This window comes from Rhinolophus sinicus, chromosome 2 (assembly GCF_057876585.1).
Source record: "Rhinolophus sinicus isolate RSI-liver-muscle chromosome 2, RSI-T2T, whole genome shotgun sequence".
NCBI lineage: Eukaryota > Metazoa > Chordata > Mammalia > Chiroptera > Rhinolophidae > Rhinolophus > Rhinolophus sinicus.
Window position 1 is genome coordinate 106,320,881 of NC_142502.1, and position 22,164 is coordinate 106,343,044.

A 22,164-nucleotide genomic window follows, 5' to 3' on the forward strand; every position below is an offset into this window, starting at 1 on the left:
TGTTTACTAATGCTTTTAAAGGCGGCATTTTTAGCAGAAATGTCAGCCAGGTGATTCCCTTTGGCTTCCAAGGAGTCAAGTTTAGAATGCCCTGGAATCTTAATAATGGTTAAGGCATCAGGTAGAAGTATAGCATCCAATAATTTTTGTACATATGGGCCATTCTTAATTTTATCTCCTTTGGAGGTAAGGAAACCACGTTGTTTCCATAGCATTCCGAAGTCATGGCCACCCCAAAGGCATATCTGCTGTCAGTATAGATGTTGACAGCTTTACCCTTTGCTAAAGTGCAAGCTCAAGTGAGGGCATATAACTCAGCCTGTTGTGCTGAAGTGGCCAGAGGCAAAGGTGCTGCCTCAATTATTTCAGGAGTTATAACAGCATAACCACTACAGTACTCACCATTGTTGTTTTTTAAGTACGAACCATTGGTAGGTAAACCATGAGAAAACAGCTTTACCCAGAGGAGTTTTCTGCAAATCGTCATGAGGAGTCAGGAAGTGAACAGTTAATTAATGTCAGATGGTCACGAGAGGCTTCCTCAGTCTCAGAAGAAAGAAAAGTAACTGGATTAAGGTTATTACAATGTGAAAGGTTTATATGGAAAGTGGTTAACAGAAAGATTTCATAGGAAGTATGATAACTAACTGAAAGATGGTGTGTGACGAGAATTCAGGAGAGCTTCTTCTGCAGTGGCACAAAAATAGTTAGAAAGGATCCCACAACAATCTTCTCTGTGGCCTTAACCAGGAGGGCCGTGGCAGCAATGGCTCGGAGGCAAGGGGGTATCCACAAGACACAGGGCCCAGTATCCTAGGGGTCTATATTGATTCCCTTGTTTCTGAGTGAGCAGCCCAAGGGCAATTCCTTCCTTTTCATGCACAAAAAGGAAGAAGGGAATCTGGTAGTAGGGATGTCCAAGGGAAGGTGGGTTTATTAAACTCTCCTTCAGTGCCTTGAAGGCCACATCATCCTTCATGAAGTTAGGTCAGGACTGTCATTCCTTAATAGGACATACAGAGGTTTTGCCATAAAATAGAGATCTGGGATCCAATTCCAGCAACAGCAGACTAGCCCAAGAAAACCTCACAACTGGTGCTTAGTCTTGGGCCTTGGGAAACTTAGAACGCCATGAAGCCTGTCTGGATCCAGGTGCATAACTTGTTCTGATATCAGATGTCCCAAGCATTGAACCTGAGCTTGGGCAAATTGTAGTTTCTCTTTAGAGACTTTGTGTCCCTTTAAGGCCAATAGTGTCAACAAATGGATGCTATCATTCTGCGAAGAAACCTGAGAAAAGCAAAGAAGTAAACCATCCACATATTATAATAAAGTGGAAACTTTAGGGAAAATGATATCATCCAAATCAGTCTTCAGAATCTGTGAGAAATAAGGGCTGTCAGTAACACCCAGTCCAGGTAAATTGCTTTCCTTCCCAAGTGAAAGCAAAAAGGTATTGGCTAGCTTCATCAACTGGGATGCTAAAGAATGCATTGCATAAATCAATTACTGTAAAGAATTTACGTCCAGTTGGAATGGATGCCCGCAGCGTATGAGGGTCAGGAAGGACAGTGCCGAGGGATAACGGTGTGGTTTACTGCTCGGAGGTCCTGGACAAACCTCCACCCTCGTCCCTTTAGCTTTCTCACAGGTAGAATAGGAGTGTTACAAGGACTAGTGCAAGGAATAATAAGACCCTGAGTTATGTCATCTTCTGTTATGCGCTTTATACCTTGGAAGGCCTCCTGACTTATAGGATATTGATTAATTTTGGGCAGAGGCTTTGAAGCAGGGGTGTCAAAACTGCGGCCCGCGGGCCAGCTGCGGTCTGCAATCCATTGTTACGTGGCCCGCAGCAAATTCCAAAAATATATTTAGTTTATTTATATAAACCAGGTGAGGCAATATGTACTTCACCTCGAGTGAAGTCCATAGTTTTGTTCGGAGGCCTCCATATACCACTGCAAATAGGTATTCCCTTCCTCTTTCTTAGTTACAATGCTGTTGCTATCCAATTGAGTTTTCAAAATTCAAATTTGGGAGTCTCAAAAGTTCCCCAAAGCGGCCACTGATATTTATAATTATCCATAGTCAGATCTGTTCATTTAGTTAAATACATGCATGAAAATTCCCTTCAGGTTTTAAACATATACTCGGCCAGTGTCCTGGGAGAAGGGACAGTTTTAGAAGGCTTGGACATCAGAGATCCCATTTTTAACATTGGGCCCAAAAACAATTCTCTACTTGAATAACCTGCGGGTCACCCTTCAGCTCACCTCACTCTCGCTCTGGAACAGTCTGATCACTTCGAATCAGAACAAAGGCTAGAGCCAATTCCAGGCAGATAACCAAATCCTGGGAAGTCAAATTACAGGCAGAGCTGGCACCGGGCCCAAACCAATTCACAATTCAAGCAACCCATAGGTCTTCAGCCCGCCTCCCTCTGGAACAGTCTGATCACTGAGAATCAGGCCGAAAGCTAAAAGCCAGTTCCAGGGAAATAGCAAACTCTCAGGCAGTTAAGCTGTAGGCTGAGCTGGGTGGCACACTTCTTGCTTTCTCAATGAGATGGCACACTTTAACACCGGCCAAGACTTGTTGTCACGCAGCAGTCTAGCCGACTGTCCCCTCGTACCTTTCCCTAGGGAAAGAAGAGTCTGTGAGACGGTTCCCTCTTGGGACTTTGCTTCATCTTTATGTTTACACCTCACGTCTCTCTGTCCGGTCCCCAAAAGATGGTTTGCAGCCAAGGACGGGTAAGATTTCTCATGTGAGGAACAACCTAAGACAGGCAGAACCGTGTGGGGACCCCCAATGACTATGGAAAATGTGGGAAGGAGCATTGCCTCCCCTTCCTCCTGCTTAAACGAAGCCACTGCTGACATTGGCTTTCTCTCTCACCTGATTGTGAGAGAGGATTAGGAGAGCAATAATAACAGCTCTCCCTGTTTAGCTCAATGACAAAGTTTTATCAAGAGAGGCTTATCCCCAGGAGGGTACATACCTTAAATAAGTCAGGGATAATCGGATTAAGACCATAGATAAGATCATTTTTACTTCCTTGTATAATCAATTAAAGCCACCAGTTGGCCTGATTTTGCGCTCCAGTCTCTCACGACTGTGAGACCCTAGGCCCTCTGAGATTCAACTGCATTAAGTCTGTTTCTTTCTTTCTTAAAACTTAACCTAACTCCGCCCTTTCTCGTTCCTTCACCGCCATGTTTTGCTGGACGCGACAAAGACTGAACAATTTCAGTAGAAATAACCTTTATCCTCAAAAGGACTTTAGGTGAAGGTCATTCTTTGTCTCAAAGTACAGTTTGTTTTTCCAAAGAATTCAAGCTGATGTGCCACAACGAGTACCCAGACAACATAGACAAATAGGCCTTTAATGCATTCACACAGCAACAAGCAAAAAAAAAAAATATATATATATATTTCTAAAAATAATTCCCGAATAAAGCCTGGAGAGCGCCAGACACAAAAACCCGCTGGCTCAGATTCAGGAGAGGAACTTGACCGCAACCCCTCAGCCGAGGACCACAGCATGGAGCCAAAACGGCTCAGTAGGCGCCTATTTGGTTCGCTCACCGGTTAGGCCATCAGAGATCCGTTCTTCTCTGGTTCCCGGACGGGCCACCACAAATGTCAACTGGCCAAATAATTCTCCAGGTAGTGCACCAAAAGAGTAGTTTATTCGGGAAAAGAAAAAGCAACAAAGCCATCGAGGAGTGTGTGCAAACACACACTTGCCGACTGGTGTTTCAACTAGCCACCCACCTGTAAAAACCACCTGGTTCCAAGATGGCTTCTCTATTTGTCAGCATTTCTTCCCCCACCCCGGAAGTTACCACAGAGTTTAACAGGAAGTCAGGACTAGAGAGTTAACAACGGGCCCAGCTCCACCCACAGTCCTCCCAGCGCTATGATTAATCATTTTAAAATTCCAGTTCATATTTATCATAGCATAACCACATAGTATTATTTTGCATGTCTGAGATATCTGCTAATGAGAATAAAGGAAGGAGGGAAAGAAAGAAGGAAGAAAGGAGAAAACACAAAAGAGAATAAAAGAGAGAACAGGCAGAGAGGAATTGGACACAGAGAGTGCAGATAACATTTTCAAAGTGCAAGGAAATAGGGATGTAGACTAACACAAACTTAGAAGAGCTTCATTAGTTATCTATTCCTGTGCAACAAACTACCCCAAAATTTAGTGGCTTAAAACAATAAACATCTGTTACTTCTAAGAGATAATGCAAAGACAAGCAAAATGAAGCAGATACTGGTGAGAGAAGTTGGGAGAAGAGAAGGATTTTACAAAGTGGAATAAGCAATAGGTCATTGGTATACTGATAAAAATTATTTTGTTACTCAAGGTGCTCCAAGAAGCAGATCGCAAGATGGGATTAAACTCAGCAGTGTGTTATCAGGAGAAACACGTCGGAGACTATGGAGAAGGAGCCAGAAAATGCTGGGTGAGCCAGCAGACGGGGACGCCAGTCTGATGGTCAGGGGAGAAGGTTCGTCAGCCGTATCTCAGGTCCCTGCCGGGCAATCTAAGAGAAGTGGAGCCAGGCCCTAGGAGAGTGCTCGAGCCACACTGGCCATCAGAGGAGCCCCTGTGTCCCAGGAATGGCCTGACTCAGTGTCCCTCCTGTGACCCATCATTGTCTGGGAACAGCCCCGGGCCGCAGGGCCTCTGCACAAATGCTGCCATGGATTTCAGAGCACAGGAGTGGGGACCCTGGTGGCTTACCTGGGGGATGTGACCCAAACCTTCCTGCCTGAGGGGCCTACGCCCTTGGAACTCAAAGCCTTCTCAGACTCCTTTGCTATACATGTCCCTTCACAGTTACAGGGAACGAGAGGAAACTACAGGGTATTACCCAGATCCCCACGTATTCTCCCTGCCCTCGTTATGTAACAGCAGCTCCATCCCTTCCTATGGATCAGGGTCCATTACTCCTGGCTCAAGAAGAGGGGACTTGTCTTCTCACATGCTGGTCTCTAGGTAGGTAGTGTCCACACTTCCCTCGTGACAAACATAGTGTATAGTACAATGGGACCTTTGTTGTGTCCCCTTGTAAGAGTGGCCCCCTCTTTCGGAACCTGGATCTCCTGCCCTTGAGAGCCCAGAGTTGTAGAGACAGGAAGTGCCACATCCTCCAGGGGGTGACTCTAAGTGATGGTGACCAGAGCCACACCTGCTTCCACCCCCTGGTCCTGGATCCACCTTCTCTTCCTGCTGAGAACTCTGCACCACAGAAGTCTCTGATTCAGTAATTATAGTGCATCCTGGAAGATGTCACCCCCTCCCTTCAGGGCGTGTCCTCAAGGCTGGCACTTCACTGGCACCTTCAGGAGGTCTGCCCAGCGTTCTGTGTGGCCAGCAGCCCTGGGTGGTGCAGATGTGACATGACCAGTGGACCCCACGGTCATGCCCGGCTTGCACCTCCTTCTTGTCAAGTGGGTCCCCGGTCGGATGCTGTGCCGAGAGCTGTTCCAAGACTAGGTCAGGGGTTTTGAAGCCCCAGGTGGTGGTGCCGCTGATGTTCTGGGGACAGGAAAGGAAAACCCACACATGGCATAGGTGTCTGTCCCTGTGGGGATGACCCTCCAGGATGGAAGGGCTCACTGTAGTCAGCTTGTCACTTGGTGGCTAGTGGGTCACCTACATAAATAGGACCAAATAAGGGCCTAGTATTGGACAAATGCTGACACTTGGACATTCTGAGGTGGCAGCAGCTGGGACAGCCTTAGTACGTGGGAGTCAATGCTGCTGGGCCGGATGTAGCCCCAGCTCTTCCATCGTGGTCACTCCATCCATGTGCCCGTCTTCCTGGTCCTGGACTGACCAGTGATGAAGGCTGGCTGAGGTCAGTTTGTCTGCCTGGCTGTTCAGGGCCTCTTCAGGGGGATGCTGTCTGGTGGGTGTTAGCATGTGACTCAGGCTTAGCCACAGATGGACCATTTCCACCTCACGATGAACTGCTGGGCTTGTCCAATGTATGACTTACTGGGTTATGCAGACCCCGAGTCCTGTGGACGTTTGTAATCCCATGGCTGCTTGGTGTCCAAGGTCAGCATTCTGTCTTATCAGGCCCAGTAACACACCCAGAGTTCCTTCCCAAAGGTGTCTGTCTCCGCTGTGGATGGCATGGCCTTCCTCCAGAGCCCAGGGGCCAGCACTGTGCTTCTCCTACTGGGCCTGGTTCAGCCCCACGCTGCATCCCCTCCCACCACTGATACCTCGAACAGCATGGGGGCTGCTGGATGGTGGTGATGCACCAGGGCCTGGAGCTGCTGCAGTGCCCTTCCAGGTCCAGGTCCCACTCAAAGCTGGCATCCTTCTATGTCACCCAGAGTGTGGGCCCAACAATGTACCAGGTGTGGAATGTGTGTGTGAGAACCCACAGGGCCGACCAGGCAGCGTGCTTCCTTCTCTGCAGCGAGGGAGGCAGGATGCAGCAGTGTGTCTTCCTGTAGAGGGGATATGGCTGCATGGCCCTCCCCTCTGGACCTCTAGGCCTGAACTGAGGCGGCCACTCCCTGCGTCTCTGCAAGGTTCAATTCCACCTCTGCAGTGCCCGTGTTGCCAAGGCGCCCTGTCCACCTCTTGCTCACACATCCCAATCTGCATGATGTTGTCAGTGATGTGAGCTACAGTTGACACTTGAGCAACGGGGGTTTGAACTGCGTGGGTCCCCCTGTAAGAAGATTGTTTTCAGTTGACCCGTACAGTTCTATTAACCCACTTAATTCAAAACTGATATGTTCAAGGACCAACTGGCAGTTGGGAATCTGCGTGGGGAAGGACCAACTTCAGTTATGTGCAGATTTTTGACTGCACAGGTGGCCGCTGCCCCTAACCCAAGGGCTGTTCAAGGGTCACCTGTCACGAGTATGGGGTGTGCAGGAGGCCCCATCTCTTCAGACTGTATCACAGAGGGTAGGGAGGTCAAATCGCCCTGAGGCAAATGTAAATAAATATTGTTCCTTCCACGTGCTAATCATTTCTCCTCCACTTTCTGACGGGAATAAAAGGAGCTCACTCTCACAGTCCCACCCACATGCCGTGTGCCTGCGGCCTTATCACTCCGCCCCAGCAGTGGTAGCGCATCCAGCGTGCAGCTGCCATCAGGGCTGTACCTGCTCAGGTCTGAGGTAATCTCCCGCCTTCTTTAGACCCCGTCAGGTTCCTGCAGGGACAGTTTCCTGGGTTAATGGAGATAATAGTCAACGCCAACACGGCCCATGCTTCCCTCAGGTCTCTACTGGTGGTGCTCACCCTACAGCACCTGCCAAACCCTCCACAGCACCGCCCCTGGGGCACAGTGTCGTTTCTGACCTGGCCCGGATGGGGCAGTTTCAGAGTTTTCCGTCTGCCCTTCAGCACAATGAGAGACCCTGCTCCACAGACAGGGACCCCGTGTGAGGGTTCCTCCAACCGCCAAGTGCATCAGTGGTCATCAGTACTTGGGAAATGGGGCAACAACCCCAGATGGTAATGGACCCAGTGGTCACAGTGAGACCCAGGCTTGTCCAGGACTCCACCTGTGACCTGGCACCTGTAGGCCCCACTGTCATAGGGGACGTGGTGATGCTGTGGGAATCCGGGAACCGATGGCAACACACACCCTGTGTGCAATACTGCTCCACAGTCTGGTCGTTTCTCTGTCCCCAGTGTCCAGCCACCTGAGTAAACGGCTGAGGTGCCTTTGCAGATGGATGAGGGGACTGTCCCCTCCTTACCACGGTGTTCCAGGGTCCTTCCTCCTGGGGGTTTGGACACCTCTTCAGTCAGTGGGCTCTGAATCTGAAAATTGGCTCAGGTCTGGGTACTGAGCAAGGGATCATGACTCTTTATTGGGCTAAAACCCCTCAGTCTGCTGCTCCTCAGTCTTGCTTTTCTATTCTAGATACTAAGCAGCTCACTTGATGACCATCCATCTGCTATGGTCTGAATGTTTGTGTCCCCCCATAATTCACATGTTGGAATCCTTCCCCCAAGGTGGTAATATTAGGAGGTGGGGCCTTTGGGAGGGTGGGGCCCTCAGGAGTGGGGTTAGTGCTCCTATAAAAGAGACTGAGAGACCCCTCGCTCCCCCACCACTTGAGGACACCGCTAGGAGGCGCCTCCGCTCTCACCACACATGGAACCTGCCAGCACCTGACCTTGATGCGAGAACTGTGAGAAGTAAGTTTCTGTTGTTTATAAGTCACCCAGGTTATGGTACGTGTTACAGCAGCCGATGAGGACTGAGACACCCCTGTTCCGACCCAGGGACACCACTCCATCAGCCTCCGTCACCACTCCCGCGGGTCAGGCTCCCTCTCCGTTGCTGCTCTGGGGTTGTTATGGTCACTGTGGCCTCTGGCTGTTGCTGGTAACTGCCACCATTTGGCCTCTCTCTTCAGGGCCATACCCTCCCCATGAAACTAATGAGCTGACTGGGATCTCCTTTCACTGTCATCCCAGTCTGCAGAGGACACAATGTCCCCAACCTTAGTGACGCAGGGCCCTCTCCTGATGGCTTTGGTGACTGGTGTGCCCTCTGGGTTCTCCTGTGGAATATAATTCTCTGCTGGGTCTCTGGCCTCACACAAGGAAATCCCCATCCCTTCAGCCTGTTTGTCCGTCCTCTGCCATCTGCCAGGGCGACTCAGTCACGTCTCCTTCATTGAGAGTTGGACATCACTGTTTCCAGGCTGTGAAGAGTCACCCAACAGTAAGTCTGCCCACATCCTGGGTCCCTGATAAACCCATGGGCTGAGAAAGTGCCTCTAAGCCAATGAATTTGTGTTTCTCCAGCCTGACGTTCTGGCTACTTGATCAAAACCCTAAAATCCCACCCCAGAGGTGCTCCATGGGCTGCTACAGATACGTGCTGGCTGGTTCTTGCCGAGTTCCCCATTGCATCATGGGGGCTTCTACAGCATCCCCCAGCACAGTGGGAGGGCTAACAGTTACTAGAGAAGGGGAAGCCCCTCTGTATGCCCAGTGGGTCCAGAAAGCATCCCTCCCACCAGGGCCCTGATTTTCACGTAACAAGTCTGTCTTGGCTGAGTGTCCAACCATCTCTGTAGGGTTCTGCGACCCTCACAGGTACATCTTCAGCTGCCACCCATCTCCACCTGCTGTCCTGTACGTGAGATAAATGCCTGTCTGTGAGCCACTGCCGAGGCTCTCACACCAGCCTGTGACGCTGTTAACGCCTCAGATTCCCATGATCCTTCTCTAGGGCTGGGGCATCCACACAACGTGCAGTAATCAGTCACCTCCACTGTCTCTGTAGGCCCCCCACTCCCACCAAGTGTTTTTCAAGGGCTTTTGTCCTCACACTTGCCAGAGCCCCCCCCCAAACCAGGACATTTTCTCAGGTCACCAGGAGTGACGTCCAGCAGTTCAGCTGCCACCCGGTGCCCCACCTACCGATCTGGACAGCCTCCACTTGGTCTGCAGGCAGTGGGTGCGCTAGTCCCAAATTCCGCTTTTGCCTGTGTTCTTGGGCCACTCCTGACACCACTTGTGTTAGTGAGGGTCCCTGAGGAGCAGACACCAACACAGTATTAAATGTGCAGGATGTTATCAGAGGAAACACCTGTGAGAGAAAATAGGGAGGGAGAAGGAAAAGGCTGGGAGAGCCATCGCATCTGAATGCAAGTGAAGGAGAGAGGAGAAAAGTGGGCTGAGGCATCCTAGAGCCAGGGCAGAGTAAGGACACGTCAGTGAGGTGTCAGGGCCCCTGGAGCCTCAGCCAGCCTTCAGAGGAGCCAGGGTCCTGCCCTAGTTTCCTGCTATTCTCAGTCTCTGATGGGGAGGAGCCTGTGGGAAGCACAGACTCAGAGCAAACGTGCCAACAGATCTGAGAGCACAGCACTGAGGACATCAGTCAATGATCCTCCCTCTCGCTGAGGGCCTGGGACGTGCACTCTCGTGACTGCCACAGTGACTAGTGGAGGGGAGATGACAGACGAGAAAAAGGGAAGAATCGCTAGAGCAACACTTTAAGGAGACGAGAAGGGACGAGGTCTAGGGCACCAGCAGGGGGACTGGCTCTGGCCGGCAGCAGGGACAGTGAACCTGTGACAAAGGTCTGCAAGTGGACGGTGGTGGAAATCTGTAAAGGTGCCTTCTAACGAGCTCAGCGTTCTCAGTGAGGTAGGAAACAAGGCCATCAGCAGTAATGAGAATGGGAAGGGGGCTGGATGGTGAGCAGAGAGGTGTGTAAGGGCAGCCAGGATGGGAGCAGACCGAGTGAACGTGCAAGGACAGGGTGATGGCTGGGAGCCGTGTGGGCTCCCCTGTGGTTTGGGTCATGACACTGAGGTGACAGTGGTCAGTGTGGCTGTGAGTTGTTCTCCAGCCTCCTGAAGCTGCACGGGGGCAGGTGCAGGGTGGACAGAGGTCAAATTCACCAGCTGTGTCACTTTTCCAAACTAGGCTGACAAATCAAGTGACAGACAAGGGAGGGATTGAAATTACTTATCATGGAATATCAAATGAGTGAAGAGGGAGGAGGGGACATCAAGGGGTGAGGGACAGTGAATAGATAGTAGGATCAATAAACTGGGACCCCAGTGGGCTTAAGGATTGTTGGAATTGATGTGCTACGGGGTGGACCCCAGGCCTGGGAAACAGGCACATGTGTGGGTTTTTAAATATTTCTGGAATGGCCATCAGAGCTGTCGTCGTATTACCCTTGATGTCCTGAATGTCATCAAAATGTCTTCCTTTCAGTACTTCCTTTATCTTCTGATGAATAAAGAAGTCACTGGGGGCCAGATCAGGTGAGTAGGAGGGTGTTCCAATACAGTTATTTGTTTACTGGCTAAAAACTCCCTCACAGACAGTGCCCTGTGAGCTGATGCATTGTCGTGATGCAAGAGCCGTGAATTGTTGGAGAAAAGTTCAGATCGTCTACCTTTTTCATGCCGTCTTTTCAGCACTTCCAAATAGTCAACTTGGTTAACTGTTTGTCCAGGTGGTACAAACTCATAATGAATAATTCCTCTGGTATCAAAAACGCTTACCAACATCGATGCTAAACGTTTACGAACTCAATTGTCAGATCTTGTATAATGCCCTTGTTTGTCTCTTTTTATAATCTTATTTTAAAGTCTATTTTGTCTACTATAAATTCTGCTACCCCAACTTGGTTTTTGATTCCTTTTGCCTGAAATATCTTTTTTTATCCCTTCATTTTCAGTCTATGTGTCCTTTAGATCTGAAGTGAATCTCTTGTAGGTATCATATGTATGGGGCCTGTTTTTTGAAAATCCATTCAGCCACCCTATGTCTTTTGATTGAAGCATCTCATGCATTTACATTTATATTAATTATTGATAGCTATGTTCTTTTTTTTTGGTTGGTGTGAGCTTATAAATATAATTTTTTTAAATTAAAGTTTATTGGGGCGACAATGGTTAGTAAAGTTACATAGGTATCAGGTGTACAATTCTGCAATACATCATCTATATATCACATTGTGTGTTCACCACCCAGAGTCAGTCTCCTTCCATCACCATATATTTGATCCTGTTTACCCTCATCTACCACCCTCCTCCCCCCTCACCCTCTGGTAACCACTAAACTATTGTCTGTGTTTATGAATTTTCGTTTCTATATTTGTCTTGATCCTTTGTTGTTTTCAGTTTTACATACCACATATCAGTGAAATCATATGGTTCTATGTTTTCTGTCTGACTTATTTCACTTACCATAATAATCTCAAGATCCATCTATGTTGTCGCAAATGACACTATTTCATCTTTTCTTATGTCAGAGTAGTATTCCATTGCATATATATACCACATCTTCTTTATCCAATAACCTATCGAAGGACATTTTGATTGTTTCCATGACTTGGCCACCGTAAATAAAGCTGCAGTGAACATTGAAGAAGCACATATATCTTTTGGATAAATGTTTTCAGGTTTTTGGGGTAGATACCCAGGAGAGTAATTGCTGGGTCATATGGTAATTCTATTCGTAATTTTTTGAGGAAACTCCACACTGCCCTCCATAGCAGCTGCACCAGTCTGCATTCCCACCAACAGTGTATGAGGGTTCCTTTGCCTGCACAGCCTCTCCAACACTTGTTACAATTTCTCTTGTTGATGATAGCCATTCTGACTGGGGTGAGGTGATATCCCATTGTGTGTTCACCACCCAGAGTCAGTTCTCCTTCTATCACCATATATTTGATCCCCCTTACCCTCATCTCCCACCCCCAACCCCCTTTCCCTCTGGTAACCACTAAACTATTGTCTGTGTCTATGAGTTTTTGTTTCTCATTTGATTGTCTTGTTCTTTTGTTGTTTTTGGTTTATATACCACATATCAGTGAAATCATATGGTTCTCCGCTTTTTCTGTCTGACTTATTTCGCTTAGCATTATACTCTCAAGATCCATCCACGTTGTCACAAATGTTCCTATATCATCTTTTCTTACCACCGAATAGTATTCCATTGTGTATATATACCACAACTTCTTTATCCATTCATCTATTGAAGGAGATTTTGGTTGTTTCCATGTCTTGGCCACCGTAAATAAAGCTGCAATGAACATTGGAGCACACGTGTCTTTATGGATAAATGTTTTCAGATTTTTTTGGTAGATACCCAGGAGAGGGATTGCTGGGTCATATGGTAATTCTATTCGTAATTTTTTGAGGAAACTCCACACTGCCTTCCATAGCGGCTGCACCAGTCTGCATTCCCACCAACAGTGTATGAGGGTTCCTTTATCTCCACAGCCTCTCCAACACTTGTTACTATTTGTCTTGTTGATGATAGACATTCTGACTGTGGTGAGGTGATATCTCATTGTGGTTTTTATTTGCTTTTCTCTGATGATTAGTGATATTGAGTATTTTTCATACGTCTATTCGCCATCTGTATGTCCTCTTTGGAGGAATGTCTATTCAGGGCCCCTGCTTATTTCTTAATTGGATTGTTTGTTTGGCTTTGCTTTTGCTGAGTTGTATGAGTTCCTTATATATTTTGGATATTAGCCCCTTATCGGAGGCGTTGTTTGCAAATATCTTCTGTCATTTGGTTGGTTGCCTCTTTATTTTGTCAATAATGGTTTCTTTTGCTGTGCAAAAGCTTTTTAGTTTGATATAGTTCCATTCATTTATTTTAGCTTTTACTTCCCTCGCCTTTAAGGACAAATTCATAAATATAGACTCAAAATGAAAGGGTGGAAATTGACAGTCCAAGCAAATGTTATTCAGAGAATAGCAGGCATACCCATACTTATAGATGAAACAGACTTCAGGATAAAAAAGTAACAAGAGACAAAGATGGACATTTCATAATGGTAAAGAGGACTATACAACAAGGAGACGTAACAGTCGTTAATATTTATGCCCCCAATCAGGGAGCACCAAAAAATACAAAGCAACTAGTAACAGAACTAAAGGGAGAAATTGGCCAAAACACAATTATACTAGGGGACCTAAATACATCATTGACAGCTATGGATAGATCATCGAAACAGAAAATAAATGAGGAAATATCAGCCCTAAATGACACATTACATGAGATACCTATGTTCTTATTGCCATTTTGTTATTTATTTTATGGTTTGTTTTGTAATTCTTCTCTGTTCCCTTCTTCTTCTCTTGATCTCTTGTCTTGTAGTTACTGGTTTTCTGTAGTGTTTTGTTTGTGTTTCTTTCTCTTTGTTTTTTGTGTAACATAGGTTTGTGGTTACCATTGGGTTCACATATATTGACTTATTTATATAGCCGTCTATTTCAAGTTGATAGTCCTTTAAGTTTGAATGCATTCTAAAAGCACTATATTTTTTACTCTCTCCTCATACTACGTTTTTGAATCATATTTTACATCTTTTTATTTTGTGTATCCCTTAACTACTTAGTTTAATTATATAGTTGATTTTTTTGTCCCTATAACTATTCTTGCACTCATCTCTTTTCTGATTAACACTGTTTCACCTAGCAAGTAGTATCTTTTGTAGGCTAATTGTTTTCTTTCATCCTAGGTGACTTACTTTACCTATAGACACAAAAACATGATTGATAAGATTTATAGTTTCCTTTTAGTTTGTAATTTAAGAACTCAAGATTTGCGTTTGCTCTACGATATTTTCTAAGCTTCACTGCACACACACAGCTTCTATCTGTGAATCAGGAAGCAAGGTCTCATTAGACACCAAATCTGTCAGCACCTTAATCTTCGATTTCCCAGCCTCCAGAACTGTTAGGAATAAATTTCTGTTGTTCATAAGTCCCCCAGTCTGTGGTGCTTTTGTTATAGCAGCCCGGATGGACTACTGGAGCAGGAGACGGGGGCCATCTGGCCCAGCGGAAGGAAGGATACAAGGCCTTGGTCACCCCCAAAGCTCTCCTGCAGGGGGAGCTGCCTGACACTGCCATCAGGACCCCAGGAGCTCACATGACATTCTGGGTAATTTCTGATGAGGAACTGGTGCTCTCCCAGAGGCATAACCTTGATCAAATCAGGGCCAGGTGGAGTTAGACAAGGCACTGCATGGACTCAGAGGCATCTCAGTGTAAAGTAAGGTCTCATCTCAGCTTCCATCACAGCAACAGGCTCAGTGGTAATTCATTTCTGCTGTTGTTGTATTTGGAAGAGGAAGAAAAGCACACGTAATTGGAAAACTAAGACATGGTCCAGGGAATGGGAGTGACCCTGTCTTTCCTGTGGTAGATAGTGGGGGCTCTCTGCCATCTTGGTCCTGGTGTCCTGAGTGCAAAAGTTAAACCTTCTTCCTGCTTTCAGCTGACTCAGCCAATGGAAGTTAGACATATATGTATCAGTGGCAGCCTCTCTCTCTCCATCCCCAGCCCAGTAAACCAAAGACAAGGACTTAGGGAGATCTGGCACTTTATTCTCACCATGTATTTTCCTTCTCTGCTTAAAAATAACCACATGTACGAGGAACCAAGGGCTGCATTTCCCAGGGCAGCACAGAGAGCTGGAGGAGGGATTGAGTGCCAGTTGTTTGTCATTGTCCCACCGCTAAATTGCTGCTTGGAGGAAACAAATCTCTCCAATTCCTGGGCCCTTTTTTATTCATCTGTGAACCATGGATAAACACAGCCATTCTAGTAGCCTTACTGAAGTGCAGTGAGGACGCAGGGGTAAATGTGAAGACAAACATCAAAGTGATGACACTGACCCCCAGTCTGGGCTTTTTAGAACATGGCGCCTAAAAACTAGGAGGAAAACACACAGTACCTAGAAAGCCCTGGCTAAAAGCCCCTTCTAGTTCAGTAATTATGGTAATTTGTCCGCTTTCTATAAAATCAGGGCAAAACTAATTTTCTCATTATCTCAAATAAATTAAATATAGCTTAGATAACCAAGCTGTAGTTATATTTAACCAAGTTTAGATAACCAAGATGGCGCAGTAGGTAAATGCTGTGTTTACCTTCTCTCACAACCACATCAAAATTACAACTAATCTACAAAACAACCATTATTGAGTATCGCCTAAAACCAAGCTGAACTGAAGCCTCTCAACTAAGAACGTGCAGAAGAAGCCACCTCCAGACTGTCAGGAAGGTCAGAGATGCGGAATGGGCTGGTCCCATATCCACGTGTGACCATGAAAGATCAGGAGGGCTATTTTGGCTGTGGGGGTCCCTAGAGGAGTGAGACATCCCAGCCCCACACCAGCCCAGGGTTTCAGTACCAGGGAGAGAAGTCGCCATAATTTCTGGTTGTGAAAATCAGCGGAGACTGTGACTGAGTTAGACTGAGGGTGGCTGCACTCCAGGACCCTCCTTTTAAAGGGACCACGTAAGGACTTACTACCCACCAACAGAATCACTTGCTCTGAGCTCCAGCATGGGGGAGCAACTGGAAAGGTGGTGGGGACAAATGGTGGGGAATTAAGTTGTCTGGCTTGGGACAGGGACTGGAGAGGTGGCTTTCTCCTGGATGGGGGAGCTGGTGAAGGCCATTGTTTCTTTGTGAGCCCTCCCCCTTCCTGGCATGGGAACACAGGTGGCCAAGATATCTGAGTCTCTGCCGTTTGTTCTTTCGTCCTGCCCTGGTGATTCGAGACCTGGCCCCGCCCAGTTTTGGGGCACACTCAGGTTGCTCTCAGTGGCTTTATCATGCACACCTCCTGCTTTGGCTCAGCTGCAGACTTTCCTAGACCTCAAAGGTTCACAGAACCTGGAAAATCAGCATCTGACTTGCGCGTGTCCTGTAACTCTGGCTGAGCAGCCCAAGCCGGCACTAGTGGCAGTGGGGCTTAGTTCAGGGCTTGGCCTCTCAAGGTGCTTCCAAGTGCAGCACAGGCGGCACACATCTGTGGATTTCTTTCTGGCTCCCACTGGGTGGCCCCTGGGGGTTCTCGGGTTGTAGCTGAAATAGACCTACAGCAGGTCCCCTCCAAGGTTGTCCTGGGGCTGGTGTCCCCAGTGGCTTGTTTCAAAACAAGCTGGAGCATCACCCAGCCACCTCCTAGATGACACACCCAAGGGGCAGTTTGAGCAGACACCAGAGTCCTGCTGAGGCAGATCCAGCTCTGTAGGATCAGCCCTTGCACAACTCTTCCACTATAGTCAGTGCCAGTCCTCACAATTAGTGAGCCCAAGGGTCAGTCCCTCACATTGATGTGCAGTTATCAACCAAACTCAACTACAAGAGGAGGGCACATACAACCCACACAAGGGACACACCTGGAGTGCATGGCTCAGGTGACCAGAAAGATTGCACCACTGAACCCCACAGTACACCTGCTACATAAGGCCATTCTACTAAGACCAGAAGACATAGAAGCCCTACCTAATACATAAAAACAAACACATGGAGGCAGCCAAAAAGGGGAGACAAAGAAACATGTCCCAAATAAAAGAACAGAACAAAGTTCCAGTAAAAGAACTAAGCAAAACAGAGATAAGCAAACTATCAGACGCAGAGTTCCAAACACTGGTTATAAGAATGTTCAATAATCAGGGCGAACTTCATCGGAGAGATGAAAGCCATAAAGAACCAGTCAGAAATAAAGGATACAATAACAGAAATGAAGAATATATCATAGGGAATCAACAGTAGATTTGATGAAGAAGAGGATCCAACCAGCGATGTAAAAGATAAGGTAGCAGAAAACACCCAACCAGAAGAGCAAAAAGAAAAAAGAATCCAAAAAATTGAGGAGAATTTAAGGGGTCTCCAGGACAACATCAAGCACACAAACATTCGCATTATAGGAATACCAGAAGGAGAAGAGAGAGAGCAAGGAATTGAAAACCTATTTGAAGAAATAATGACAGAAAACTTCCCTAACCTGGTGAAGGAAATGGACATACAAGCCCAGGAAGCACAGAGAGTCCCAAACAAGATAAACCCAAACAGGCCCACGCCAAGACACATCATAATTAAAATGCCAAAGGTTAAAGACAACGAGAGAATCTTAAAAGAGCAAGAGAAAAGCAGTTAGTTACCTACAAGGGAGCCCCCATAAGACTGTCAGCTGATTTCTCATCAGAAATTTACAGGCAAGAAGGGAGTGGCAGGAAATATTCCAAGTGATGAAAAGCAATGAATTACAACCAAGATTGCTCTACCCAGCAAGGCTGTCATTTAGAATTGAAGGACAGATAAGGAGCTTCCCAGACAAGAAAAAGCAGAAGGAGTTCATCACCACCAAACCAGCATTACAAGGAATCTTAGAGGGACTTCTTTAAGATGGGAGGGGGGCTAAGGATGGGTGAAAGGGGAAGGGATTAAGAAGTACAAATTGGTTGTTCCACAGTAGTCATGGGAATGTAGGGTACAGCATAAGGAATATAGTCAATAATATTGTAATAACTAGGTATGGTGCCAAATAGGTCCTAGATCTATCAGGGTGATAGATGGGAACAGGGTGAGGAGCAGGGTGAAAAAGGTGAAGGTATTAAGAAATACAAATTGATAGTTAACACAGTATGGAGAATATAATCAACAATGTTGTAAAGATCAGGTAAGGTGCCAGATGGGCACTGGACTTATCAGGGGGATCACGTCATAGACTGTGTAGATGCCTGACCAGTGCTCTATACACATAAAACTGAAGTAGAATAATATTGAATGCAAATGTAACTAAATATATAGGTATATGTAGTCACGGCATGTAGAGTACGACATAGGGAAGATAGTCGATGTTATTGTAACAGCTATGTAAGATGTCAGAGGGGTAGTAGCTTGGGGTCTGGGTTATCATCTTATGAGGGGTTTAAATGTCTAACTATTATATTGCTTTGTACATCTGAAACTAATAAAAAAATTAATTAGTTAAATATAGCTTATGATTAGATATCAGATTGGGGCCACAATCTGTTCTGAGTGAAACTGAAAAGTAATGGGAACATGTCCACTCTAGTGTGTCACCCAGTGGGATCCATGAGGGCTTTAGACAATCCTTCATCGTCTGCCTTTGTCAGTCATCAACTGATTCACTCTGGGCTTTGGCATCAGACAGTCCAGACTCCTAAAGGATCCTGTGTTCAGGTGCAGAGCAGGGCAGCAAAGGTAATATCTGGGTATTAGTTTGCTAAGGTTGCCGTAACAACAAGCCACACATTGGGTGACTTAACAGAAATGGACTTTCCCACAGTTCTGAAGGATAAACGTCTGAGATCTCCTGAGGCCTCTCTCCTTGGCTTACAGATGGCCATCTTCTCCCTTTGTCTTCTCACACTCTTTCCTCTGTGGGTGTCTGTGTTGTAATCTCCTCTTCTTATAAGAACACCAGTCATATTGGATTAGGGTCCACTCCTAATTTAACTGCTTTAAAGTCCCTGTCTCCAAGTACCAAGGGTTAAGATGTCAGAATATGAATTTGGGGGGACACAAGTCAGCCCATAACAATTGGGATAAACCTATATTTTTAAGTAGCAAAAGGGAGTAAATGCCTTTTACTGGACTCTGTTTATTGGCATTCTGAAAATTTGGTCTTGTAGTAAAAACAAACAATTAAAAAGAACCAGGTTAATTTTACCCAGAAGGTGAGTTCTCCCTGAGTCAGACCACCAGGATACCTAGATCCAGCTCTGCATAGCTCTTCACAGTCCTGTCCACTCAGTGGTAATTCTGGTTCTGTCTTTTTAAGCTGGAAGAGGATTTCTTCCTGGGAGCCACCACTTCTCTGACTATACGGGCTTTATTTCCTTAATGCTTGTAGGAGAAATAAAGTTGCTGCTAATGAAAAGGAAATATTTACCAAATTTTTATCATGCTAATACTTTTTTTTACCTTTGGCAATACCCCATTTTGTGTTGAGTTTGTTGGTTTTATTTTGCTGGTAGGAAAATGAGACTGCACCTTTTAGCCAGGATTTCTCTGGGCCTTTCCAGTGAAATCAGTCTCTGCCAAGGTGAGAGAGATTTCTTAGTGTAGGATTGGGGGCCAGAATGAACCATATTGTTTGGGCACCATATTGGTTTGTTTATCTCTTGCATTGGGAAGCTTAGGTGGAAATGGGGTCCTCGTTCCCACTCAGAAAGTCAAGCTACAGCCTTGTGGTGAGAAACGGCACTGTGACAGACAAGAGCATGCTTTTACCTTTGTCTTGGCAAGGATATACCCAACTGTTTGATGTTTTATATAATGGAAATCATGACCCAGATGAACTTAGGTGTAAAGCAGAACTGGGGGGAGGGAACCATGTTATCACCACCACTGGAGAATTTTGTAAGCCCCATTTTTGTAGAAAATGACACACAGCCATCATCAAAATAAAATGTAAATTGGAGCTAAACATGGGTCTTCATTTAGAGCTTTGACTCCACACTTGTTCCCTCAAACATGGTCTCTCTGCCAGATAGAACCGCAGGACTGAAAATTGGGGATGGTGGTGCTCTTCCATTTTGGTAAGTAAAATATTTTAGCTTGTGTGTCTTTTCCAAAGATAGCTGTTGAAACAATACTTTCCATCCTGATGGAGAAACTGACCTAAAATGGTGGCCTGAGCAAAGAGAGAAATCCTCAGCCTAAGCCCCAGTCCACTTCCGCATAACCCCCTCCAAGCCACACCCTGAGCCAATCACCAGAGGACACCTGCCTCTTCCCCAATTCAAGGAAATCCCCAACCCATAAAAACCTGCTCAAAACCTTGCTGGGGGCTCAGTATTTTGAGAGAGATCCCGCTGAGCCTGCCAGCATAATAAAGCTGACCTTCCTAACTCTCTGAGTGCCTCTTGGGTTCTTTCCGGTCCTGGTATCCGTAACATTCTTGATTCCCTGACTGGGAAACCCAACCGCGCTGGCCCCTTGAGCCACCGGTTTGGGCGGGAGCGGGCCATAGGGTGGCAGGAGAGCCAGGACGGGGCTAGGCGTGCCCTGCTGATTTCAGCAGGCCCGGGACAGGCAACCTCCCGCCAGCTCTGGCCTGTGACTCCCTGCTGGACCCCCAGTAGAGAAAAAGGATGGACAGTCAACTGGGACATCGGACACGGTAAAACCCTGGGGCCTGGACCCAGTTAGGCCTGCCTAAGGGCAGAAGGGGAGCCTGATCACCTCCCGCTGAGTCCCACTTCAGACTCTAGTTAGGGCCATTGCGGGGGAGGGCGTCTTTCCGCCCTGAATGAATGATGTATGCTTGGTCCCCAATGCGATTCTGTGTGGATCCACGACCTGTCGGCTATGGAGCCCGAGTGAGCCCCAACCTGCGTTCCGTGGTAACGTTGTATGGCATAACGGTGATTGGCACTCTCGGAGTGCGACCGAGCCCACGACTTATACGGGCACACCTTAGCCAAGACGTACCCAAGGTTCCCGCGAGGGACGCGGCCAGGTGGGCGCCTGATTGAGACCCTTCCCTGGTCTACGTGACACCGAACATCGTGGGAGGGAGTCACGGGAAGCCCACGGTTCTAGACTGCATGTTAAAGAATTTTAACAAGGGTTTCAGAGGCGACTACAGAGTCAAAATGACCCCCGGACATCTCCGGACTTTATGTGAGCTGGAGTAGCCAAGTTTTGACGTGGGATGGCCCTCAGAAGGCACTCTTGACTTCCCCACGATTCGCCGAGTCTACATAGTTGTCACCGGGACCCAAGGACATCCAGACCAGTTCCCTTACATTGACTCGTGGTTGGAAATAGCCAGAACCCTTCCTCCTTGGGTGCGGTTCTGCTCCAATAGTAAGGGACAGTCCAGGGTCCTCATTGCACGGAACCCACGAGGCTGCACCCAGAAAGACAAGACTAAGACCATTAACCAGGGGAGACCCTGACAAAGAGCCGCCACCACCTCCCTACGCACCACGGCCAATGACTGGCGCAGCCCCGCCGCTTCCAGACACTCTGCTTCCAGCCTCGGCCTCCCCATGGTCCTAACCCAACCACCCGGGAGCCCGACTTCATAGGATTAGCAGGAATTGAGTCGGACTGAGGGGGACCAGGCTCGTTCGAACTCGGCCCCCACGAGCCCACGGTCGACTTAGATGTGGGGGGCCAAACAGTGACTTTTATGGTAGATACCGGCGCAGAACACTCGGTAGTCACCATGCCGGTGGCACCACTCGGGGACCGCAGAGTCACCATAATGGGAGCCACCGGAGATCAAGCCAAGAGCCCACCATTCTGCCAGGCTCGGACTTGTAATTAGGAGGACACACCATGTCGCACGAGTTCCTCTACTTACCAGACTGCCCAATCCCGCAACCGGGATGTGACCTCCTTACCAGGTTAGGGGCGCAAATCTCCTTCGAACCATCAGGCCGAGCCACCATGTCACTGCAGCCCCTGTCAGAGGGACTTATTCTGTCTATCACCACCCCGAGGGAAGAAGAATGGAGGCTTTATGGGACCGGCAGTAGAGAACAGAACCCGGAAGCATACAGGGCCGATTTCCCGGAGGATTGGGCTGAAGATAACCTGCCCAGGCAGGCAAAACATAAGGCCCCAGTTTTGGTGGAACTGAGACCCGGAGCTCAACCCCAACAGCTACGCCAATACCCCATCTCCACAGAAGCTCAGGCAGGGATTCAAAAACACCTCGCCCCTGTCAGAGCAGCAGGGATACTCGTAGAGTGCCAGTCACCATGGAATACGCCCCTCCTGTCAGTAAGGAAGCCTAATGGAGAATACCGGCCAGTACAAGATTTAAGAGCAGTGAACCAAGCCATGGTCTCCCTACACCCCGTGGTCCCAAATCCGTATACTCTCCTCAG

General features: G+C 47.4%; 1 protein-coding gene and 1 pseudogene across 1 annotated transcript in view; both read right to left on the reverse strand.

Annotated features, from left to right (window-relative positions):
* Positions 1 to 22,164, reverse strand: part of LOC148758872 (class I histocompatibility antigen, Gogo-B*0103 alpha chain-like) — a 74,425-nt gene that overhangs the window by 10,633 nt on the left and 41,628 nt on the right. The gene's annotated exons all lie outside the window — the stretch shown is intronic.
* Positions 5,774 to 22,164, reverse strand: part of LOC109439859 (di-N-acetylchitobiase pseudogene) — a 40,152-nt pseudogene continuing 23,761 nt past the window's right edge.